The sequence below is a fragment of the Caretta caretta genome, chromosome 24 (assembly GCF_965140235.1).
Source record: "Caretta caretta isolate rCarCar2 chromosome 24, rCarCar1.hap1, whole genome shotgun sequence".
Taxonomy (NCBI): domain Eukaryota; kingdom Metazoa; phylum Chordata; order Testudines; family Cheloniidae; genus Caretta; species Caretta caretta.
The window spans coordinates 1,597,496-1,621,267 of record NC_134229.1 but is presented as its reverse complement, the minus strand read 5'-3'; the positions used below and the strand labels follow the sequence as shown (position 1 = coordinate 1,621,267).

Genomic DNA, 23,772 nt, shown 5'->3' with positions numbered 1-23,772 from the left:
TCTACATCCATAGTGGCTAGGATGGTCTTTTCAGGAAGATCACCAATGGACTGTAGTTTCTTCAGGAAGTCAGTGGTGTCTCGAAGATAGCTGGGAGTGCTGGTAACGTAGGGCCTGAGGAGGGAGTCTACACAGCGAGACAATCCTGCTGTCAGGGTGCCAATGCCTGAGATGATGGGACGTCCAGGATTTCCAGGTTTATGGATCTTGGGTAGCAGACAGAATACCCCAAGGTCGGGGTTCCAGGGGTGTGTCTGTGCAGATTTGTTCTTGTGCTTTTTCAGGGAGTTTCTTGAGCAAATGCTGTCGTTTCTTTTGGTAACCCTCAGTGGGATCAGAGGGTAATGGCTTGTAGAAAGTGGTGTTGGAGAGCTGCCTAGCAGCCTCTTGTTCATATTCCGACCTATTCATGACGATGACAGCAGCCCATGCACATCAACAGAAGCACTCTATGTAGAAGTCCAATCTGTTGTTTTGACCTTCAGAAGGAGTCCACCCAGAATCCTTCTTTTCGTAGTCTTGGTAGGAAGGTCTCTGTGGGTTAGTATGTTGTTCAGAGGTGTGTTGGAAATATTCCTTGAGTCGGAGACATCGAAAATAGGATTCTAGGTCACCACAGAACTGTATCATGTTCGTGGGGGTGGGGGGGCAGAAGGAGAGGCCTCGAGATAGGAGAGATTCTTCCGCTGGGCTAAGAGTATAGTTGGATAGATTAACAATATTGCTGGGTGGGTTAAGGGAACCACTGTTGTGGCCCCTTGTGACATGTAGTAGTTTAGATAGCTTAGTGTCCTTTTTCTTTTGTAGAGAAGCAAAGTATGTGTTGTAAATGGCTTGTCTAGTTTTTGTAAAGTCCAGCCACGAGGAATTTTTATGAGAGTATCCAGTTTTGAGAGCTCATTCTTAATCCTTCCCTGTTTGCTGTAGAGGATGTTGATCAGGTGGTTCCGCAGTTTCTTTCAGAGTGTGTGGCACAAACTGTCAGCATAGTCTGTGTGGTACGTAGATTGTAATGGATTTTTTACCTTCAGTCCTTTTGGTATGATTTCCATCTGTTTGCATTTGGAAAGGAAGATGTCTGCCTGTATCTGTAGGAGTTTTTCCATGAAATTGACAGATTTCCACTCCAACAAGGCTGATGCAGTTTCGTAGACTCCTGCAGGCTACTTAGTAAGACCATGACACTTGAAGCCATTGGAAAGCCTTTTTTTATTAAAGCAACATGGATGAGAACAGGGTACATTTCATGAGGGCTCATCTGCTCCCGTGGCTTATTCCTCACCTGAGGTTTCCCTAGGTTACGAATCTTTCACTTCAGCAGTGCAATGCTCTTATCTTCCAGACCAGAGATCCTGAAGCACATTCTCTTCTCTTATTTTAAGTGGGGTTTTGTGGCAGTGTTTATTTACATTAACAGTCCTCAGTTGCAGTCAGAAAATGGTACAGTTTACAATCAGTGCTAAGACATTTGGAGAGGCTTTCAACAGAGGTGGGTCACAGTTTTGCTAGGAAAGGTGAGAGAAACTTTCTAAACAGGAAGCCCAAGCTCACATTCAACACAACTTCAGAAACATGCTCTGACCTAATCACAGCACAAGGAAACTGATTATGCAATAACTGGGTGTTACCCCCAAAACAGAATGGAACAGAAGAATGGGGATAAACAGGAACAGGCAGTAAAAAGCAGCTCAGTGTAGGTCAAAGACTTGGGAATGGGAAAAACGAAGGAGGAAATCACAACTGGAATACAACCACCTCACGCAGACTTCAGGTCAATTTGTGTCTGGCATTAGCCACCCTGAAGTTATGAAGTTTCCCAGTAAATAAAATGCAATTAAGGATTTACTGACATATATGCCCTTGGACTTGTTCATCTCCTCAGCAATTACACTGTAATGCTAATGGAAGCTCCCCACCCCACCAGTTCTTAATATCCAAGACAATTTAGATCTCAAATTAAAAAAATAATGGACTCTGGTTACTAGTCTGTGTTAATGTACCTTACCTGCACAGGAATATTTTTTATGACTGTTACCCAATTGAAAAGTTAGGTTACAGCTATGCTATTTGATAGATTCCAAGGCCAGAAGGGATAAGAACATAAGAACAGCCATAATGGGTCAGACCAAAGGTCTATCCAGCCCAGTATCCTGTCTACCAACAGTGGCCAATGCCAGGTGCCCTAGAGAGAGTGAACCTAACAGGTAATGGTCTAGTGATCTCTCTCCTGCCATCCATCTCCACCCTCTGACAAACAGAGGCTCGGGACACCATTCCTTACCCATCCTGGCTAATAGCCATTAATGGACTTAACCTCCATGAATTTATCCAGTTCTCTTTTAAACCCTGTTATAGTCCTAGACTTCACAACCTCCTCAGGCAAAGAGTTCCACAGGTTGACTGGGTGCTGAGTGAAGAACTTTCCTTTTATTTGTTTTAAACCTACTACCCATTCATTTCATTTGGTGGCCCCTAGTTCTTATATTACGGGAACAATAACTTTTCCTTGTTCACTTTCTCCACACCACTCATGAGTTTATAGACCTCTATCCTATTCCCCCTTAGTCTCCTCTTTTCCAAACTGAAAAGTCCTAGCCTCTTTAATCTCTCCTCATATGGGACCCGTTCCAAATCCCTAATCATTTTAGTTGCCCTTTTCTAATGCCAGTGTATCTTTTATGAGATGAAGGGACCACAACTGTACACAGTATTCAAGATGTGGGTGTACCATGGATTTATAGAAGGGCAATAAGATATTCTCTGTCTTATTCTCTATCCCTTTTTTAATGATTCCTAACATCCTGTTTACTTTTTTCACTGCCACTGCACACTGCGTGGACGTCTTCAGAGAACTATCCACGATGTCTCCAAGATCTTTCTCCTGATTAGTTGTAGCTAAATTAGCCCCCATCATACTGTATATATAATTGGGGTTATTTATTTCCAATGTGCATTACTTTACATTTATCCACATTAAATTTCATTTGCCATTTTGTTGCCCAATCACTTAGTTTTGTGAGATCTTTTTGAAGTTCTTCACAGTCTGCTTTGGTCTTAACTATCTTGAGTAGTTTAGTATCATCATAAAAAGAGAAACACAAGAAGTTAGAGCGAAACTAGGCAAAGCAAGGAGTCACAGCATTGCATGCCAAGACATTGTATGAGGGAAGCCCATCCACCAACCCCCATCAGAAGGTGGGGGCTCCAACACCCCCACAGGAAGGTCAGGAACCACCATCTGATGCTCAGCACTTTGCAGGACCAGTCCCTCAGTGATCTCTAGTGAGGGCCTGGACCTCCCATTGTTGCTTTAACCCATTTTTCCACTTGAACAGAGTCCAAACCTCACTGAAACATTCAGCCTTAACAAAACCACCGAAGTACTTTAAGATTTAGTAGAAGGATAGAAAATCAGAAACTGACATTTTGTTAAAGCAGTCCTAAAAGAGTATTCCAGAATCTCCTATTTCAAGGTACTGTAATGGATACACACCTTCTCATGTGCTCTTGCTATAGGTCTTAGAGGGCTAGTAAATATACAATGTTACATTAAACTAAGCAGAATTCTAGAAAAGATGCCCCTGAATTCAAAGCAGAGATACTCCATCAACTGTATCTGTGCATATTTCAGTGCCACATTCCTACATACTGCGGCTAGTTTGTTGAAAATTGTTGTGAAGATTGACAAATAAGCTATTGAAATACCTATTCAGAATCACATTGCACTAGTAGGTATTTAAAACTGTCAAGTCTCCAAGATTAAATTAGAATCAGGGACTTTAACAAGCAAGTAAGTTAAGGAATGATTCATTGGGTGGCGGGGGAGCGGGAAGAGGAGAATGCATTAGATTTGGACTTATTCAACAACAAGGGACTATTACTAAGCAACCATTTTGAAACTTCCTGAAAGTCTGCATCTGTCTGATTTCCTTTCACTCAAGATTTCCTTTTACAAACAAAATCTGAAGATTACTATCTCTGGCTTGTTACAAATGTATTCAAGAAACTCACATGCATAGCCACAGCTCACATTAAATCAGAACAGTAAATTTGTTTAGCAAACAGACAATCTTCACCTGCACATATAACAAGCTACCCCCAATACATTAGAGTCCCCGGGTGCCTCAGTGAATATTACCAGACACGGTTTAAAAAGAGAAGATACTCTCAACTTTTAAGTTAAATCAGCTATTCTGATCTAAACACAAGCCTATAGCGGCTACAACCCCACCACCCAAAAGCCATACAGAGGACTTTTATTTAGCCATATAACAAAAACAAAGGGAATTTGGTTCAAACATATTGCATTGTTACTCCTTACAGAATGTACTTAAGATTTCCCAATGGCTTAAACACTAAATTACTTATAGTATTAAGGTTAAGAGGTGTAACTTTTTCACAAATCCTTTTAATCCATTAGGAAACAGAACAGAAAACTGCCAGAATTTACAATGGAAAGTATAATATTCCAAAAAGAAAAGGAGTACTTGTGGAGATTTCACATACATTCAAACAAACAGTTTCTTAAATTCTATGGATCTGCTTTGCCTCTGGATACATGTACACAACTTTCATTGACTTTAAATGGGAAAGCAAGGACAAGATATCCAAACAACACATTGAGGGGGCCATTTAGGGATCTGGGGCAAAAATTGGGGATTGGTCCTGCTTCAAGCAGGGGGTTGGACTAGATGACCTCCTGAGGTCCCTTCCAACCCTAACCTTCTATGAATATATAAGATATATCAATTTTAAATGGCAAAGTGAAAGAAAATCTGAACCCTCCAAAACGTTACGATCACCGTAACACACGTGTCTTACCATACTCCCACATGCCCCTCCCTCAAACTCACTGGCAAGTAGTTTCAGTCTCTGAAAGGGAGAGTTAATCTAAGTGAATTTTATTCTAGTCAAACAGTAAATCTGCTGAAGAAAAAAAATGACGACCCACTGCAATGAAACAAGTTTTATAATTTATTAAAGTGAATTATCTTTTTTCTCAAACAGTATTAGGCAGTCAGGGAAGGAAAAAGAAGAAAACTGTTAAACCAAGAGCTAGTCAGCAGTAAAAATCTTGTCTCCTGAAGAATTTGAAGTTATCCATCTCACTTAATGTCCCCCATACTCCTTGAATGTATTAAATATCACCATTCAATACCACCAGCCTACTGCATTGTACAATCTCACGATGACTCCTCACACAGCAAATGCCCACTCAAAGATGTTAATGAGAAAAACTTTCATTAAACAGTTTTGTTTTTTTTGGGGGGGGGGGGGCTTAGATTTTAGGCAAGAACTGTTTTTAACCATAGCAAGAACATGCCCCCTTGCCTAGCAGCAGTGCCAAGATAACGTGAATAGAGAACTCAACTCCAGTAGTTTCCTTGTGGGAAAAGACTGATAAAAGGCATTCTGGGGTGGACAAAGGAGAGAAGGGAATCGCAAAAGCAGCACAAATCAAGCAGATTATTTTACCAACACAAATTCAAGGAGTGCTTAGGTTTTTACTCCTTTTCTTTGGGGTCAGGGTGGATAAAAATCAATGATTTAAAAGAAAAAAAATTAAATCAAATTTTTTTATTTAAATCGGATTTTTTTGATAAAAGGCTTTGAGAAAAAAATCTGTCTAAAGATAAAGATACATTATAGCTGAAAGATCTCATCATGGAATAGGGATTATCAATTCTAATTCTATAGTATGAAACAATATATTAATGTAATGTTTAAGACAAGTTTTGTAAATGAGTTCCAATAGTTCATGGATTAGGGACCCGATCTCATGGGGTTCCAGGGGCTTATGTATAGATTTAGGTTAATCCTTCTCTCTACCCAATGGGACTCAGTGCTCAGTCTAGAAGATACCATCAGAGATGCTTCGTTTTGCAGTTCTCAAACTGTGGATTTGTGTCTCCAGAGGTAACATACTTGTTAACAGCAAAAATGTTTTTAAATAAATAATATAGAGGTGAGAAATAAGACCTCAACCCTATTGTCCCTCTGCAAATGTGTACACAGAGTCAATCCCTTACCTCTCTCTAAAAGTGTAAAGTTTCAAAAAGTTCAATGAATAGAAGACTGTTGGGGGCGGCATCGATCTGGACAAGGAGAAGAAGTCTGGAGATAAATGTGAGAAGAGAGAGACAGGCAGTAGAAACAAAAGTGAAACTGCTTGAGCAGCATGTTCCAGAAGTATTGAGGTCTGTGTAGCCTCCATTGATTTGAGATCTACCGTACCATTCTCTCACTAGAAGGGAAAACCTATAATGGCAGCAGGCCGTAAAAGAGACCCAGTTTGGGAATAAAGAAAAGGAGTACTCGTGGCACCTTAGAGACTAACAAATAAATTTGTTAGTCTCTAAGGTGCCACGAGTACTCCTTTTCTTTTTGCAAATACAGACTAACACGGTTGCTACTCTGAAACCTGTCATTTGTTTGGGAATAAGAACCATTCAAGAAACATATGTTTGCTGATGTTTTAAAGAAAGTCACACCAGTGAACTGGTGGAAGTCACTTAAACACTTGGATTCAGAGTCTGTTAAAGTGATAATCTCACTTTTAACAGCAGTAGCTTCTTCTGCCGGTGTAGAAAGAATATTTTCTTCCTTTGGACTAATCCATTCCAAATTGAGAAATTGTTTGGGACCTGGAAAAGCAGGAAAGCTTGTTTTTCTTTTCCAGATTATGAACAAACAGGAAAATGAAGGTGAAGAGGACTGAGTTAGAGTGCAGAAGTCAATATTTTAAGTTTCTCATGCTGACCTAGCTGACAGTTGATTTAATTTTTGTTTTCCTAAAAAAAAATTTCGTTTTCTAAAAAACAATTTTAACAAAAAAACCCTAATTTTTAAAAAGTGAATGTTTAAATTAAATTCATGCTTGTTTTGTTAAAATTTTATATGTTTGCTGTTGAAGAAAAAAACCAGAATACATAACGTTGTTTGTTAAATAAAACAATTTAACTGTCTGTCTGGTGATGTTCTCCTCCTAATACAGCATGGCAAGAAAATCCTCCAAATATTAATGATTAACCTGTTGAATTGGAAATAGTTCATCTCCCAATGACTTCATAAATATCTCTTCAATTACCTTTGGTAAATGAATTAACCATTCATTTTCTGATATAGCTGTAAAACTAATCTGAAGAGTTTTCAAAATAAAAGTCACTTTAAAAATGTATAGTGTGTACCTTGTAAAAATGAAACCTACCTCTCTCTCTGGAGTTGTGAAGAATATGTATTAAGGTTATAACAACCAATGAGAATGCCCTTTTATGTAGAAATCCACGATTAAACTGAGTCTTCCTGAGCAGGAGTGGGTGGGTGAGATTATGTGGCCTGTGTTGTGCAGGAGGTCAGACTAAATGATCATAATGGTCCCTTCTGACCTTAGTATCTATGAAAAATCAAATCCATCCTGTTTGGAGTCTTAGTCTAATCATCCATTTCTTAGGATTCGTCTGTTGGGGAAAAGGGCAGATGCTCCTATCGGCTCCCACCCTAAAATAAAGAATTACAAGGAATTTCAAAGCTTCCGTGTCACCCCAGACTTGGGCCAACTGGGATTCAGACACATTTGGGTCTGTCTCCACAGGCTAGCATATCCATTTGAGAACAGACTTTACAGCTCAAACATTCTGCCACCTGCCAGTCCAAAGGAGTTGAGAGACTAAAGCTGAAATTAGAAGGTTTGCCTGTTGATTAATTCTGTTCTCTCTCTTTGGAAGGTCACATATACCCTTCCCCCCTTCATGCTCTTCAGCACTCCAAAAGGCTAATAGTTGGATGGAGGGAGCCATCACCCGAGACAGGCAGCATGGAGAGAGGGCTTTTCTATTCCCTTCCTATTGTCAACTTGCAGTCTCTCCTCTTTGGAAATAAAGATAGTGCAATAAATTTCAGTGACTTTTACATTTTTGTTGCTATGGGCTCACTTATGACACTGCAACAGTGAGATCGTCTCATGAAATGCGAGGCCTCAGATCCCTGCATCCACATGGAGACCCAGTGAGTTCAACTGGACTCCACATGAGCGCAGGCCTACATGGATCAGAATGTGGTAGCAGGGCCTAAAATGTGTCGGCTCTTTGGATTAAAGGAGAGGACATCATCCATTTTAAAGTTTAAAATGGTTTCAGATATTACACCTACCCCAAAGTCTTCAGGCCAACTGTGAGCTTCTCACAGTTAATATAAACAAGCGTCCCTCTCCTCTATTGTGGCTGGCTGTGCTTAAGACCCAGACAAGCAGCAGGAAACTGACCAACTGACTACAACAGGGGAAACACTGAAGCCAACCATATACAAACTGAAAAAAAAGAATTCCAGGCCTCTCCAATCTCTTTTAGATACAGTAATTTTGGCTCCTCCTTTTAACAGGTGTAGAGAGACTTTTCAGACAGATGTAGAATTTTTAGACTGGCTCTGTCTCTTAAAAACCTCAGTCAGTTATTTCATAATATTATTGGCTTTTACTTCTGGCTTTGATACACCTCAATATCTGAATAAAAACAGCACAGATTAACTTTGACAAAATGCACTATTTCATGCTTTATCTACACATACTGAAAAATGTAGGGGCTTTTGTCTAATTATTAAATATTTAATATGACATGACAACAATCAGAACCCAGAGATGAGAAGGCGAATGAGGAATAATGGGTAGTTCTCATTTTCCTGAATGGCAGACAAGACTCTGGTTGGGCATGTTCTTCCAGAACGAATGAGGCCTTTCCATTCTCTAGATAAGGCCTAAGGAGACAGAGGTCATGATATGATGGCCACAGGCATATCTCACTCACCTACAACATATAGGGTGCTGTGGATGAGACCTGATCTAGCACCCAGACGGAGCCATCTCCAAGGTCTAGGTCTCTGCAGCATGGCTCTGCCGAAGCACCCTCTACTTAAAGGCATTCACTCCTGAAAGGGTGGGCTTTGCCATTCTGTGCTGATCTGTATTTTGCTCTATATTTTGGAATTACATCATTCCTGAGGTTTGTTATAGAATCTCAACATGGCCATTTGAGAGTTAACTGTGTTCACAAAATTCATTTAGTAATACAAATTCTAGCCTATATTAGTTACCGCAAGTCTGGTCCCTTGGTACCATAATGATGGGGCCCTTTAACTGCACAGAGTTCAGAAGTCTAAACCCAGAAGAAATAAGTTTGGGGACAGAGAATGGAACTGCCTCTCTCCTCAGGAGCAGAAAGGGGAGTGCATACCACACAAAACAGAGTACTGGTTGATCACCATTTAATACATTTTAAAAATTCCCCCAGTACCCTTCATATTACTTCTACACACAGTCTCCTTTCTATCACCATTGGACTACCCATTACATTCTTACAGGATGCATGCATTACAGAGATAGTTGCTTGAAACCCTGAACATTTGTTTCTAAAGATGTTCAGAACAGGACATGTCCACAATGGCTCTCAGCTGTTTTAACATAGCTACTGGCCCAGTTATTGACACGTAGCTCTGACAATAAGCATGCTGCTCAGAGAAATCACACACCACCACCACACGCCACCTATGTACAGTACGTTTACATATTGAACAGAATGACGTTTGCCTTTTTTTAAAAAAGGCATGAAAACTTTACATAGGAAAGGAACTGCCAGGACCATACCAACTGCTGTGATGAAAACCAAGCAAAGCAAGGAAACGTATAGTTAAGGATGAAATCTACCACATCTCCTCCAATACCTCTGCACGCAATGGGGCATCTTCCACTCCTTCCTTAGCGCTCCCTGCGGGCTGAGCACGGGTGGAGATACGGCTCATTTCGTCCCTAACTGAGAATTCCTTTGGTTTCATTTTCTGTTGCAGCCCTGGTGTTCTTTTAATGTATTTTTCCCCCCTTGTGACTCTTTCAGTCATCCTGCAAGATACTTCAACTTTGAGGAATGAGACAGGTCCCATGGACACTGTAAATGAGGACTACTGTATTGTTAGTATTGGACCGGAATTGCTTTCTCAAGTCATTTAATAAGGTTTATCCCCAAAACTGGGCCAGCTCCCACAAATGAGGTAAGTAGAGAGGATCCAACATTTTACACAAACTACTAAACCATTTAGCCACCACCTAACTGAAACATACCAGCCAACACTGTGAATTTTAATGAAAAATGAAAAATAAAGCAAAATGGATGGGGCTACCCAGACATTCTAGACCCGACCTTATGATTGATAGTCAATGGTCATATTGACTCTCAAGTTGCTAAAGGCCCCTAAGGTTCTTTAGATTCCTCTGCAGTTCTAAACAATGCTTCATTCTAATTTTAGACAGAAGCTTTGTAAACAATTCTTTTAGCACCCTTACATTTAAATGGGCTTGAATTTCCAAATGCTGATTTTTACTCTTATTCAGGAAGATTTCAGCCATATTCTGGATACTGCTTTGTGAGTAGCCAGTTTAATGCTCCCTTGTTTTAAGCTGACTAGATTTTAAGGTTTGCACTTTTGTAGCCCTGTTGGTCCCACGAGATGAGCGAGACAAGGGGAGTGAGGTAGCAGTTTTTAATTGGACCAACTTCTGCTGGCGGAGGAGACAAGCTTTCATACGTCACAGTTCAAACCCTAAGGTCTGGAAGCAGCTGCCTTATATGAAACAGTCCCCGGAAGGCTGGAAACAGTAGAAATGAGAGCCCTTCTGAAGACAGCAGGTATAAAGGAGAAATAAGTGGAAATGAAAGTAGGTTGTGAAGTCAGGGTACAGGATTGGCTGCCATCAGAAGAGATTATGACGGTGGTGACGCTGTAGAAGACAAACAGATGACAGGATGCCCAAGAAAATAATGCAAACTCAACCAAGGTCAGTCAGACCTAGAAGACAACCACCAACTAGATGTCAGGAAACTGGACACGAGGGCATGACCTGGCTGGGCTTAGCGGAGGACAAACCATGGAGAGGACAGAATGGCACTGGTGTACTGATCCCCATGTCTACACAGATGCTTTCGGATGAGAAGCTGTAGATGGCACAGGACAAAGAGTGCCTTCAAAGGAGTTATTTACTACATGAGGAAGACACCAAGACTGCAGCTAAGGTTCTTACTGAACCTTCCAGCATCACAACTGTAAGCGGCCCTCCCTCCTCCTCTCAATAACCTCATAGGCATCCATATCACACTGAAGATCCTGCCCTTACAACACACACAACTTTACTATTTACTTATGTAAACAGTCTCATTGAAGTTAATAGACCTGCTTATGTGAGTAAAGTGGTACACAGGACTGCGGCCTAGACATACACAACATGACAATGTCAATACAACCTGTATCCCCTGCCTCATTAACAGAGGAAAGTACTGTATTTGTTAAAGCCAAATCCACGGTACTTATAATACAGCAGTGTTTGAAGCCCAGACTTCCAAGGAGTGTTAAAAACACACTTCCCAGCTCATGCATTCACCACACAAGTAACACCTTTGGGTATGTTCTATTAAGTTTGGAATGCTGGGGGGGGAATTAGCATTGCCCTGGGTTATTTTTAAATAACTAGAAAGCACCAGAACTACCATGAGGTACACAGCTCTGTTTTAGGTTAGCTAAACATTATATTCATTAATCTCCACAGCATAAGAAAAACATACATTCCAATTCCACATCCCTAAAGATTTTCTATCTTCTGTGCAAGAGATGGAATGGAGGCTGAAAGATTTGCTGTCTCACTGGGCCACCAGCATCTCTCCGGAAATGAAGTTTTTGTTGCTCCTGGCCCAGATTCACTGAGAGTTGAAACCTTAACTCTCCTGCTTCCACTGTGTCAAAAGAAAGAAGGTGGGGCAGGAGTTCAATTACACCAGACACTCAGGGAGAGAAAGAAGAGAGAAGCCCAGGCCAGCAGCAGTAAAAACAACTTTCCTGCAGAGACATCACTGCTCCGGAAATAGTGTTGTCACTGTAAAAATATGGCAGTCCACCCCAATAGCACTGGAACACACTGCACAAGTTTAGATGAATTGAGAACACTCCTACTGCATGCCGTCGGATTCTTACATTATACTGATTTAGGAACTGAAATATTTCAGACTCTACACACTGTACAAGGGCTTTAAGATGTCATTTTCAAAATAATGATGTTCCTTAAGGTTTACAAAAAAAATTTTTTTCCCCCCCACTACTCAGATAAGCATGGCAACTCCACCTCTTCAAGCAGGCACATATTATGCCAAGACTGGCTGCTCTTTCACAATATTTAGGCCTTTTTCCCCTCCTGGAAAACACGTGATTGTTGCCGACACCAGCACAGCTCCATGCATTTTCACTCCTGTTCCTTGCAGAACTCCTTTCAACAGGTTCAGGCAACACAGTGGTTAAAATGGTTCCAGTTGACCATTGCCATCTCCTAACTGCTTTGGCACTAGCCATAGTGAGACAATCTCAGAACAGAGTCAGTATAGAAACAGCCATAGAGAGCTACCCCATTATTCCAGTGTTACAGAAATTGACTCTCTGACTGCCTCATCTAACACTTGTTAAACAATAAAAGGTTTGGTGGGTGGTGGCGAGGAACAAATTCATCAAGTTTTTTTTTAAATTGCCAAATTATCCCCAACTATTATGCTGATGTTTAAAACTGATTAGGAGTAACAACTTACAGTTACATGGATAATAGCGAATGCAAGAAATATGGGAAAGAATACAACAACATTTTATTTTCTGAGAGCCATTGTTTGGTATATCACACTGAGCAGATGTAAACTAAGAACATTCGTAGAATGGCAATCATCATCCTACATGTTTAAAAAGGCCACACCATGCAGATACAGTATGCAATATATATGCAAGAGAAATTATTCAAAATGAAATGCCAGCACTCTTACATTGGGCATCTCTGCACTAGCCTGAGGTAAAGGACCAAACATACAAGAGTAGGATTCAGAGTAACAGCCGTGTTAGTCTGTCTTTGCAAAAAGAAAAGGAGTACTTGTGGCACCTTAGAGGCTATGCTCAATATGCTCAAATAAATTGGTTAGTCTCTAAGGTGCCACAAGTACTCCTTTTCTTTTTGCAAGAGTAGGATTGTTTCTTTTATTGTTTTGGATGTAACCAGGAATCTGTCCCTTTTACAGGGAGATTGCTGGAAGTGTTCCGAGAGTTATATTAAAAGGAGACAATAGAACACACGCTCTCCACGTGCACATACAGAAGTACCAGCAAAGTTTCGACACAAGAAAACGTACTGCAGTTATGTGCAAAAGTTTCTTATGCATCTTAGAGTGGGTTTATCCAATGCTATAAAACTGCAACTGCATGTGGCATTGTCTGATAGGTTGAATTTTTGTGAGCAAGAGGTGGATAGCTTTACACTAGGATTAGATTTATAGCCAGGGGTTGGTTTTTTTCCCCCTTCAACAGAAACATTTTGCTGTTGTGCCTCAATATGAACATGATGCAGAGCTTCAAGTTCAATACTTATTAGATAAGAGCAGCTTTCAATGGCACCTTGCAATTCCTAAAGTAGAACAGTACTTTTTGAACCAATGGTCTTTTTTATTAATATATGAAAGAGTCCATCCTCTGCCAGGCTATTCGAAGCATGAACTTTTAAAACAAAAAAGACATTTTGACAGTGGTTACAATTTAAACATTTCTCTTCTTCCAGTGGCAGTGAGCCTCATGGCTTAGGCTGGCCCAAAGTTCATTTTCCTTCAGTCAGGATGCAACACAACAGGGTTCTTTTCCCACCAGCTGAGGAGCAGAGGGGCTACTTGCTAGACAAAGGTTTGCATTTCTCCTAAACTGGGCTTCTAAAAAGAAACATGTTCAAAGTCTTATCCTAGCTGTAAACACTACCTCACCCAGTTAGTAAATGAGGAAAAACAAAAGGAACCGTAAATAATGCGAGGGGTAAGGTTTATTCTAAAAAACGTTAGTTTTTTAAACTGCAAAGCAGATTAAAGAAATCAAGAGACTGCATCCAGAAAATACACTTCCTTAACCCTGTGCATTTTCTAAATAGCTCTTCTCAAGCACCATGTCTCCTCTCCAGAAGAGGACATTGGCATAGATATAAAAAGGCAGACAAGACACTTCTAACAGCACCTAAATTTAATTTGTTCTTTTAATCATGTATCCTCCTGCTGCTCCTAACAGTGTTTAAGTGGAGACATGAAGAGCCACAGCTCTTTTGTTTGAGGAGCCTAACAAAAAAACAATAGTTGTTCCAAGTGAAATATCAGAATTCACAGATACCATTTAGACAGCTAAACAGGAAGTCAGACCATGCTAGGTAAAGGCAAACCACAGTACCACAAAGATGGATGCTCCCTGTCAGCTGCATGTCACATTCAGTTTCACACAACCATGTGATCAGGAAAGCAGAGAGACAGAGGTTCCACCTGGTTTTGCAGGCCTTAGCTAGTCAGAAACCAGATCATCAGTCCAAAGAGACCTTCTGAGCACCTAGGGCCTCCATTTTCTGATACCTCTCAGCCAGCCAGGAGACCAAGGATGCAATCAACCCCAAACACGTGCCTACATCAAAGCTCATACACACAAGGTTTCAGAGGAACAGCCGTGTTAGTCTGTATTCGCAAAAAGAAAAGGAGTACTTGTGGCACCTTAGAGACTAACCAATTTATTTTAATAATTTATTTAAATAAATTCAATAAATTGGTTAGTCTCTAAGGTGCCACAAGTACTCCTTTTCTTTATACACACAAGGGTTTCCTTTACACAGCTGTCCAGGTCAGGATCTCAGCTGTGCTAGGTGCAACGTGCTACAACCACGTTTACATATGTTTTCACTATGGTTTTGACCTGAGGGTGGATAGAGCCCAAACACCTTTGTTTCTATGGTACATGCAGCACCCTTTACCACCTGGCTAAAAGAAGCTCAAGTAGTCTATCAATCAACACCAAAACCTACAGGAAGATTTTCGAACTGAAATACTCTTGGTCACTAATGACAAAGGACACGGTCCATTTAAAACAAAACACGCTATTCACTTGAGCAGAACATAGAAGGCAGAACTGTCTTGGATAAATAGGGTTTCCAGGGGAGGGGAGTCTTCCCAAAGCACCTAGACTAATAAAAAGCTCCGTCAGTCCTTTATTCCATGCACAGTTAGAGGACAGAATAGACTCATTTGCCTGCAATCAGTCATGTATGATCCTTAAAAATCACTGTATTCCCTAAATGCTTGTTTGTTGCAGCCACCCTCCAGAACTGCTGCAAAATAAGAGTCAACCTCCCACATCATCTTCAACCAGGGCACAGTCACCCACCCACCCCAACGCCCCACTCCACCCCCAGCCTGTCAGTATCCAAGCATGGCTCTAAAAATTCCCTTTTGGGGGTATGCAAAGCAAGTAGAATGCAAAACTGCAGAACACTAAACCAGCATTTGTACGATGCCTCTTGCTCCCCCATTTTCTTCTAAATTCCCCCTCCCCACAACACCACCACCTCCACTGCTCAAAGCCTCAAAACCAAGACTTGAAGTTTTAGATTGGGTGCACAGGAAGGACGACAGTGTGGTTTAAACTGCTTGCAAATAAAATGTCCTCTCCTAGGGAATCGGGTGAGGAGCTGTACCATCACCACACAAATTTCCAAAGCCCAGGATGAGAATTTCTTGGGAAGGGAGAGTCTTCCAGGGCTTTCTAAAATCTAGACTGAGAAGGCCTATGAAGCCAAGAACTCAGTGCACCCTCTCTGTTGCGCAGCTTCCCCCACCCCAAACAGGAAACATGGGCATGGACATTACTGCTCAGACCACCCACAGGGGAGGCAGCAGTACCTGGGCAGAGGAGGAGAAAAGGCAATTACTGGGCTCTCTGTTCAATGCACCGCATGAAAGCAAGTGTGTGGAGGTGTTCTTGGCACACTGCCTTCTCCCTTCCCACTTCCAATGTGGGGAACCAGCATGAGGATGGTGAAAGGGCGAGGATGGTGAAAGTGTCAGGCAAGAGAACCTAGATTTCCAAGGAGGGGGTGGATTTCAAGAGACACTCCACGTACAGACACAGGAGAGTAGCGGAAAGCCCAAAGGAAACGCAATGGGAGGAAGAGAAAAATGAGGACTGTTCCCTGAGACCCCCTGAACGGGGCAGCAGGAGGCAAAGGAGAACGAGCACCCCCCGCCCCCACCCACAGCAGTCTCCCCCTCCCCCCGCCATGTCCCCCTGCCCCGGTGAGCAAGGACAACCAGCTTTCCTAGGAGAGGGGAAGCGACCGGCTCCCACCCCCGCACCCCACTGGGGAGGCGCCATGGCAACAGCCCAGAACGGGGGGCCCGGCCCGGCCCGGCCCGGCCCGGCCCGCAATGAGCGCGCTGTGGGGGAGGGGATCCCGCGGCCCGTCCAGGGGTGCGAGGGGCGGGATGGAGGCGGGGGGGGGTGTTCCCGCTCCATTCCTCACCCAGCCCAGTCACTGTTCCCCCGGGGGCCGGGCCGGGCCGGGCCGTTCCTCCCCCGAGGGGGGGGCTGGGCGCCCCCTCAGCATGAGGCGGCCCCCGCCCCCGCCCCGGGCCCCCCTTTCCGAATCCAGCATCTGCCCCTCCCCCCAGGCCCGGCCTAACCGCCCCCCGGCCAGTCCCGCCGGCCCCCCCGCTCCCCCGAGCCGGCCCCGCTCCCGGCCCCGCTCACCTCGGCCGGCAGCGGCGGCCCCGCTCGCTCCCCTCAGGCCGGGCCGGGCGGGCGGAGCAGACGCTGCGCCGCAGACACCAGCGGCAGCCGGCACCACCACAAACAATGATGCTGATTGGGCCGCGGCTCCGCAGCACCGGCTCCGCCTCCCGACCTGAGCAACGACGCCTGTTGGTCGAGACGACAGACCGACGGAAGTCTAGACCAATCGAAGTGGAGACTACACCCCGACGCCCGCCCTGTAGCTCCCACTGGCTGATGGCACCGTTGATTGGCGTAGACCGCGACCACTGGGAGGCGGCAAAAGCGCCCCGTGGGGCGCCTTTAATAGGTCTCTTAGCCTGGACATCCGGGTACCCTGCGGCCCTATTATATGTCGGCGGGCAAAAAGCAAATTTGGCCCTTCTCGGGCGTTTTGGGCGACGGCGGCCACCGTACCTCGGTTACCCCAATTATCTTCCTCCCTTTAATCCCCCCCGGGAGGGACACCCAGCTAAGGCCCCATCCCCAGAGTGGGTGCTGGGCGCCCAGGCCAGGCCGGGGGCGCCAGGAGAGGGGTGCCCAGTCTGGTGGGACGTATTCCTGGAGGGTTCATCACAGGCCCCTATTGTCAATTCCTGGCGACGCCAGGCCACCGACGTGGGTCTGGTTGGCGCAGGTGATGGGTGGGGGGGGTCAGGATGGCACAGGTGATGGGGGCGGGGCGTGGGGCAGGTTGGCGCAGGTGATGGGGAGGGGTGTGGGGGCTCAGGATGGCACGGGTGATGGGGGAGGGGTTTGGGGTATAGGATGGCACGGGTGATGGGGGCGCGGCGTGGGTCTGGTTGGCGCAGGTGATGGGTGGGGGGGGTCAGGATGGCACGGGTGATGGGGGCGGGGCGTGGGGCAGGTTGGCGCAGGTGATGGGGAGGGGTGTGGGGGCTCAGGATGGCACGGCTGATGGGGCGGGGCGTGGGGCAGGTTGGCGCGGGTGATGGGGAGGGGTGGGGGGGTCAGGATGGCACGGCTGATGGGGGCGGGGCGTGGGGCAGGTTGGCGCAGGTGATGGAGAGGGGTGTGGGGGGCAGGATGGCACGGGTGATGGGGGCGGGGCGTGGGGCAGATTGGCGCAGGTGATGGAGAGGGGTGTGGGGGGCAGGATGGCACAGGTGATGGGGGCGGGGCGTGGGGCAGGTTGGCGCAGGTGATGGGGAGGGGTGTGGGGGCTCAGGATGGCACGGGTGATGGGGGAGGGGTTTGGGGTATAGGATGGCACGGGTGATGGGGGCGCGGCGTGGGTCTGGTTGGCGCAGGTGATGGGTGGGGGGGGTCAGGATGGCACGGGTGATGGGGGCGGGGCGTGGGGCAGGTTGGCGCAGGTGATGGGGAGGGGTGTGGGGGCTCAGGATGGCACGGCTGATGGGGCGGGGCGTGGGGCAGGTTGGCGCGGGTGATGGGGAGGGGTGGGGGGGTCAGGATGGCACGGCTGATGGGGGCGGGGCGTGGGGCAGGTTGGCGCAGGTGATGGAGAGGGGTGTGGGGGGCAGGATGGCACGGGTGATGGGGGCGCGGCGTGGGGCAGATTGGCGCAGGTGATGGGGAGGGGTGGGGGGGTCAGGATGGCACGGGTGATGGGGGCGGGGCGTGGGGCAGGTTGGCGCAGGTGATGAGGAGGGGTGGGGGGGTCAGGATGGCATGGGTGATGGGGCGGGGCATGGGGCAGGTTGGCGCAGGTGATGGGGAGGGGTGTGGGGGCTCAGGATGGCACGGCTGATGGGGGCGGGGCGTGGGGCAGGTTGGCGCGGGTGATGGGGGAGGGGTTTGGGGTATAGGATGGCACGGGTGATGGGGCGGGGCAGGGGCAGGTTGGCGCAGGTGATGGGGAGGGGTGTGGGGGGCAGGATGGCACAGGTGATGGGGGCGCGGCGTGGGGCAGATTGGCGCAGGTGATGGGGGAGGGGTGGGGGGGTCAGGATGGCACGGGTGATGGGGGCGGGGCGTGGGGCAGGTTGGCGCAGGTGATGGGGAGGGGTGGGGGGGTCAGGATGGCATGGGTGATGGGGCGGGGCATGGGGCAGGTTGGCGCAGGTGATGGGGAGGGGTGTGGGGGCTCAGGATGGCACGGCTGATGGGGGCGGGGCGTGGGGCAGGTTGGCGCGGGTGATGGGGGAGGGGTTTGGGGTATAGGATGGCACAGGTGATGGGGCGGGGCAGGGGCAGGTTGGCGCAGGTGATGGGGAGGGGTGTGGGGGGCAGGATGGCACAGGTGATGGGGGCGCGGCGTGGGGCAGATTGGCGCAGGTGATGGGGGAGGGGTGGGGGGTTCAGGATGGCACGGGTGATGGGGGCGGGGCGTGGGGCAGGTTGGCGCAGGTGATGGGGAGGGGTGGGGGGGTCAGGATGGCATGGGTGATGGGGCGGGGCATGGGGCAGGTTGGCGCAGGTGATGGGGAGGGGTGTGGGGGCTCAGGATGGCACGGCTGATGGGGGCGGGGCGTGGGGCAGGTTGGCGCGGGTGATGGGGGAGGGGTTTGGGGTATAGGATGGCACGGGTGATGGGGCGGGGCAGGGGCAGGTTGGCGCAGGTGATGGGGAGGGGTGTGGGGGGCAGGATGGCACAGGTGATGGGGGCGCGGCGTGGGGCAGATTGGCGCAGGTGATGGGGGAGGGGTGGGGGGGTCAGGATGGCACGGGTGATGGGGGCGGGGCGTGGGGCAGGTTGGCGCAGGTGATGGGGAGGGGTGGGGGGGTCAGGATGGCATGGGTGATGGGGCGGGGCATGGGGCAGGTTGGCGCAGGTGATGGGGAGGGGTGTGGGGGCTCAGGATGGCACGGCTGATGGGGGCGGGGCGTGGGGCAGGTTGGCGCGGGTGATGGGGGAGGGGTTTGGGGTATAGGATGGCACAGGTGATGGGGCGGGGCAGGGGCAGGTTGGCGCAGGTGATGGGGAGGGGTGTGGGGGGCAGGATGGCACGGGTGATGGGGGCGCGGCGTGGGGCAGATTGGCGCAGGTGATGGGGGAGGGGTGTGGGGGGGCAGGATGGCACGGGTGATGGGGGCGCGGCGTGGGGCAGATTGGCGCAGGTGATGGGGAGGGGTGTGGGGGGCAGGATGGCACGGGTGATGGGGGCGCGGCGTGGGGCAGATTGGCGCAGGTGATGGGGGAGGGGTGTGGGGGGCAGGATGGCACGGGTGATGGGGGAGAGGTTTGGGGTATAGGATGGCACAGGTGATGGGGCGGGGCAGGGGCAGGTTGGCGCAGGTGATGGGGAGGGGTGTGGGGGGCAGGATGGCACGGGTGATGGGGGCGGGGCAGGGGCAGGTTGGCGCAGGTGATGGGGAGGGGTGTGGGGGGGCAGGATGGCACGGGTGACTAGGTGCCAGGGTCAGGTTGGTGCAGAGGATGGGGGGAGTGCTACCGAGGTCTGGTGGCCCAAGTGTTTGGGGGGGGCACTCTTGGGGCTGCCCCTCACACAGCTGTGGGAGCCAAGGGGAAAAGTGGCGGGGTGTAGAGGAACACTGGGGCACAGGGCATTTGGATGGGCTGCACCCACATGTGGAGTGGGCCACATTGCAGGTGTTTGGAACGTGCGCAGGGGATGCAGGGGCATGGAGCTGGCATAGAGAGGCACAGGGAGGCCGTATGCTTTGATGCTGTTCCAGAGGAAAACGTTTCAGATTCCCCCAGGCCTGACAGTGAGATTGGGAATTATCCCCTTTAACATTCATTGTTTGCACTGTGGTAGCACCTAGGGGCCCTCGGCAGGGATCGGGGCCCGTGGTGCCAGATGTAATGCACACACAGAGCAGACCCACGGTCCCTGCCGTGCAGCACTTACGGCAGAGTACAAGAGCTGACACAACAGGTGGCTACAATGCACAGTCAAAGAACGAGGTAAGTCATGGAGAATACGTCCATCAATGGCTGTAAGTCAAGGCAGTCAGGGACGCAACCCCATGCTCCAGGTGTCCCTAAACTTCCAACTCCAGAAGCTGGAAGTGGACGACAGGGGATGGATCACTCGATAATCGCCCTGTTCTGGTCCTTCCCTGTGAAGCACTTGGCAGTGGCCATGCTCAGAAGACAGGATAGTGGTAGCTGGCCCATCGCTCTGCCCCGCTATGGTTGATCTTATATGCTCACAACAAAAGGTCAGCAAAGCACCAGGTAACAATGAGAATTATGAACATCAGAACACTCCCTGGTCACAGCACAGCCGGAGCCTAAAACGAGGTCTTCCCCATGGGTGGCACATGAACTGCCGGCTTGGGGAGCCTAGCCCCCAGCCCCACCCCTTCTGCCCGAGGCTCTGCCTCATCCACCACCACCCCCCCACAGCCACTGGCCCCCACCCCAGGCTAGCACCCCCAGCCCCGGAGCGCCGGGAGGGAGGGCAGTGTGGCCCCAGCCCCTGGAGCCAGGCCACAGAGCGGAAGCAGGAGGCCTGGGGGCAGAGCGTGGGCAGGGCCATGCCTGGCTGTTTGGGGAGGCACAGCCTCCCCCAGCCTATGGTACCCGCCACCCATGGTCTTCCCCGTGCATTGCACTGCAGCCCGAGGGAATGAAATTCCTTCCCAGCAGTGTCACACTGCGCCACAGAATCCAGGTGTCCTGCTGCCCCATGGCATCGCACTGGGCACAGTGATATTTTGGCACAATGTTGCGTTGCTGTTTTTCAATGCTCCAACGTCCCATGGCTGCCTGAGGGCACTTTGATGTGACGTGACTGTTCCGTGGATGCTGTACAGCCCTGCTCGCAGCGTGACCGTGCTGGGCTGCAACATCAGCCAATATTGCCTCACTGTTTCCTTGCAGCTCCCCCTCCCGTCGGTCTGTCTGTCTCTACTTGTCTCAGAGGTAAACCGAGTCCCCTCCTGCGTTCCTCACTTCAGCCGTGGCAGTCGTGGAGCAGCAGCCCACCCACCCTGCCGGGACAGCTTAAAAATCCACCAAACTCGCGGTTTGCGCTAACTGTGCTGTGAAGACGCCCCCTAGGACTGTCGGCTTCTCTCCGTCCGCTGGGACAGCGCCTGGTGCCAGAGGCTCAGTGGCGGCACCGCCATGCGGTCGCAGCACCGCAGCCCAGGCCTGCGACACCAACTCTGCCTGGTTACAAGGGCACCAGGGTGTAAACATCACCGCGGTGGCTCAGCGGAATTCCCCCTTCCAGCTCCGTGGACCCGGAGAACGGTACGCCTAGCCGCTGCTGGAAGCAGGGGGAGTCGGCCGTTGGCTTCGCATACGTCACACCAGCTCCAGGTTGATCGGTCTCCCTGCTAGCAGCAGCGATCCCAGGTGCGTCCGCCCCATGCACACAGCGATGCGCTGGTGACGGCGCTGCCGGGCCCCTTTCTCCTTTGACATGGCCGCTGTCGATTAGGGGCAGCTCCTTTTCCATTCTTTTGGTGAGAGGGAATTTCCCGTCGCAAGCCGATGGGCCAGAGGCCGGGTGCGCTGCCGAGTTCGGGGGGGTGGCACAGCTCTCGTGGATGCCAGAAGCCGGGCCCCGGGAACGACTCAAGCTTTGCCCTCTGCGTGCAGACGCCTCGGGAAATAGCCTCACAGAAAACCACAGAACTTCTGAACGTAAAACAATGTGGCCCGGGCCTGGGAGCCTGATGCCAGAATTCAAGATGGCTGCCAAGGGAGAGAAATGGAGCCAAGCCAACGCTCTAGCCTTCCTTGTCCATGATCGATGGTTTATTAGCACCTCTCCCACCTCATTGGCTAACCGCAGGTGATTGACAAGCACCCTGGTGCAGATGCAGGACTCTCCGATTGGCCGGGACTCTCTCAGGCCCGTAACTTGTACACGGCCCAGCCAATAAGCAGGCAGGGACGACAACCCACGCCGTAACCTATAGCTTCCCCCCCGAGGCTATTCGTGGGGCGCTGAAGCGAAGCGGCCGTGAAACGTCTGCGCAGGCGTCCCGGGGGAGGCTGGAGTTCCCAAGCCGGAGAGTCTGGTTTCCGGGCACGGGGACCGGTGGCGGCACGTCACAGCCCCGGGAATTGCTCTCATCTTGGCCCCCTGCGTTTGATCTCCTGCCAGGCTGCGCGCTCGCTCGGGGCAGTCTGGGGAGGAGACGCCCCGGAGGCCAGGCAGGCTGGGGGGGGTCACACAACAGCAGGGAGGCTTTGCCAGCCCCTGTCTCGCTGGCTCCTCAAACAAGAGGGTTTAAAGTTCACAGCAGAGGGGGCTGGTCGTGGCTCCCCCCCCCCCGACTTCGGCTGGAGCTTTGCAGGGGCGGCTTGTCCCCCTTCAAAGCGTGGGGGGGTGGCAGCAGCCGGTTGAAGCGCAGATGCCCTGCAGCCATACAGCACGAGAGCGAGCACTCTGCTCACGGGTGCCCTTGGCTTCCGGGCGGCTGGGCTGCGTGGGATGAGACGGCCCCAGCCTGCAGGGCCACGCCGCTGTCACCCGCCCCTAGCACGAGGCTCGCTCAGAGGGGAGGTTTTATTGGCCTAGGGACAGGCCCCGAGCCTGTGGGTCCCCACTCAGCTCTCCCTGCACCACAGAGGCCCCTGGGCCCAGTGCGTCCCTCCTTGGCGGGCAGCAGACCAGCCCCAAAACACTAGTAGGGCCTACACAAAAACACGGGCTATGTTCTACTCACAGATTGTTTTTAAAGTCTTGATTGGGGGTGGAGGTCAGGAAGGGGGTGGGTGACACACCATGCTCAGAGGGTCATGTTAGGGGCAAAGCTCAGGCTAACAATCCACATGTGCCCTGGGGGCAGGCGGAGCCGCACACAGCCGGGACATGGGCTCCAGAGGGAGGTGGCGCTGCCCATTCCTGCAGGTGGGATGCCCGTGGGCAGCTGCTCTACAAGGCAGCCTTGTGGATGGCAAGGCAGCAGGAGCCAGGTTGGGCTGGTCCCGGGCAGGGCACCCACTCTGTTTGCAGCCCCCGGCCCCGCTGCTGCTCAGTGCGTCGTCTGCAGCCTGAGTGCCGGATGGACGGAGCCTGCCCCACGGCATGGCCGTGTGTTGCTGCCAGTGGGGGTGCCTAGGGGTGCCCAGGGCGGCAGTGATTAGCTCATGCCGGCCTCCTGGACAGACCTCCTCTGTGAGCGGCTGCTGTGAGACCCGAGATGCAGAGGGTGCAGCCTGCAGGGAGCAGCGAGGGGGACTGGGGTGGCCTGCACACAAGGGGTCGATTGTACACACAGGCCCCAGCTTCCTTCCTT

The 23,772-nt window shown here is 49.6% G+C and overlaps 1 protein-coding gene and 1 long non-coding RNA gene across 3 annotated transcripts in view; one reads left to right on the top strand and one right to left on the bottom strand.

Moving 5' to 3' along the window:
* GATAD2B (GATA zinc finger domain containing 2B) overlaps positions 1-16,723 on the bottom strand; it is an 84,232-nt gene extending 67,509 nt beyond the window's left edge. For both annotated transcript variants that reach the window (XM_048827914.2, XM_048827916.2), the window contains exon 1: positions 16,603-16,723. The gene's annotated coding sequence lies outside the window, so the exon portion shown is untranslated. The remainder of the gene's footprint in view (positions 1-16,602) is intronic.
* A 3,216-nt stretch (positions 16,724-19,939) lies between these two features.
* LOC142070079 (uncharacterized) lies at positions 19,940-23,198 on the top strand. Its single transcript, XR_012666010.1, has 2 exons — positions 19,940-20,476; positions 21,398-23,198. It is a non-coding gene; the product is annotated as an uncharacterized LOC142070079 (long non-coding RNA).
* The last annotated feature ends 574 nt before the right edge of the window (positions 23,199-23,772 follow it).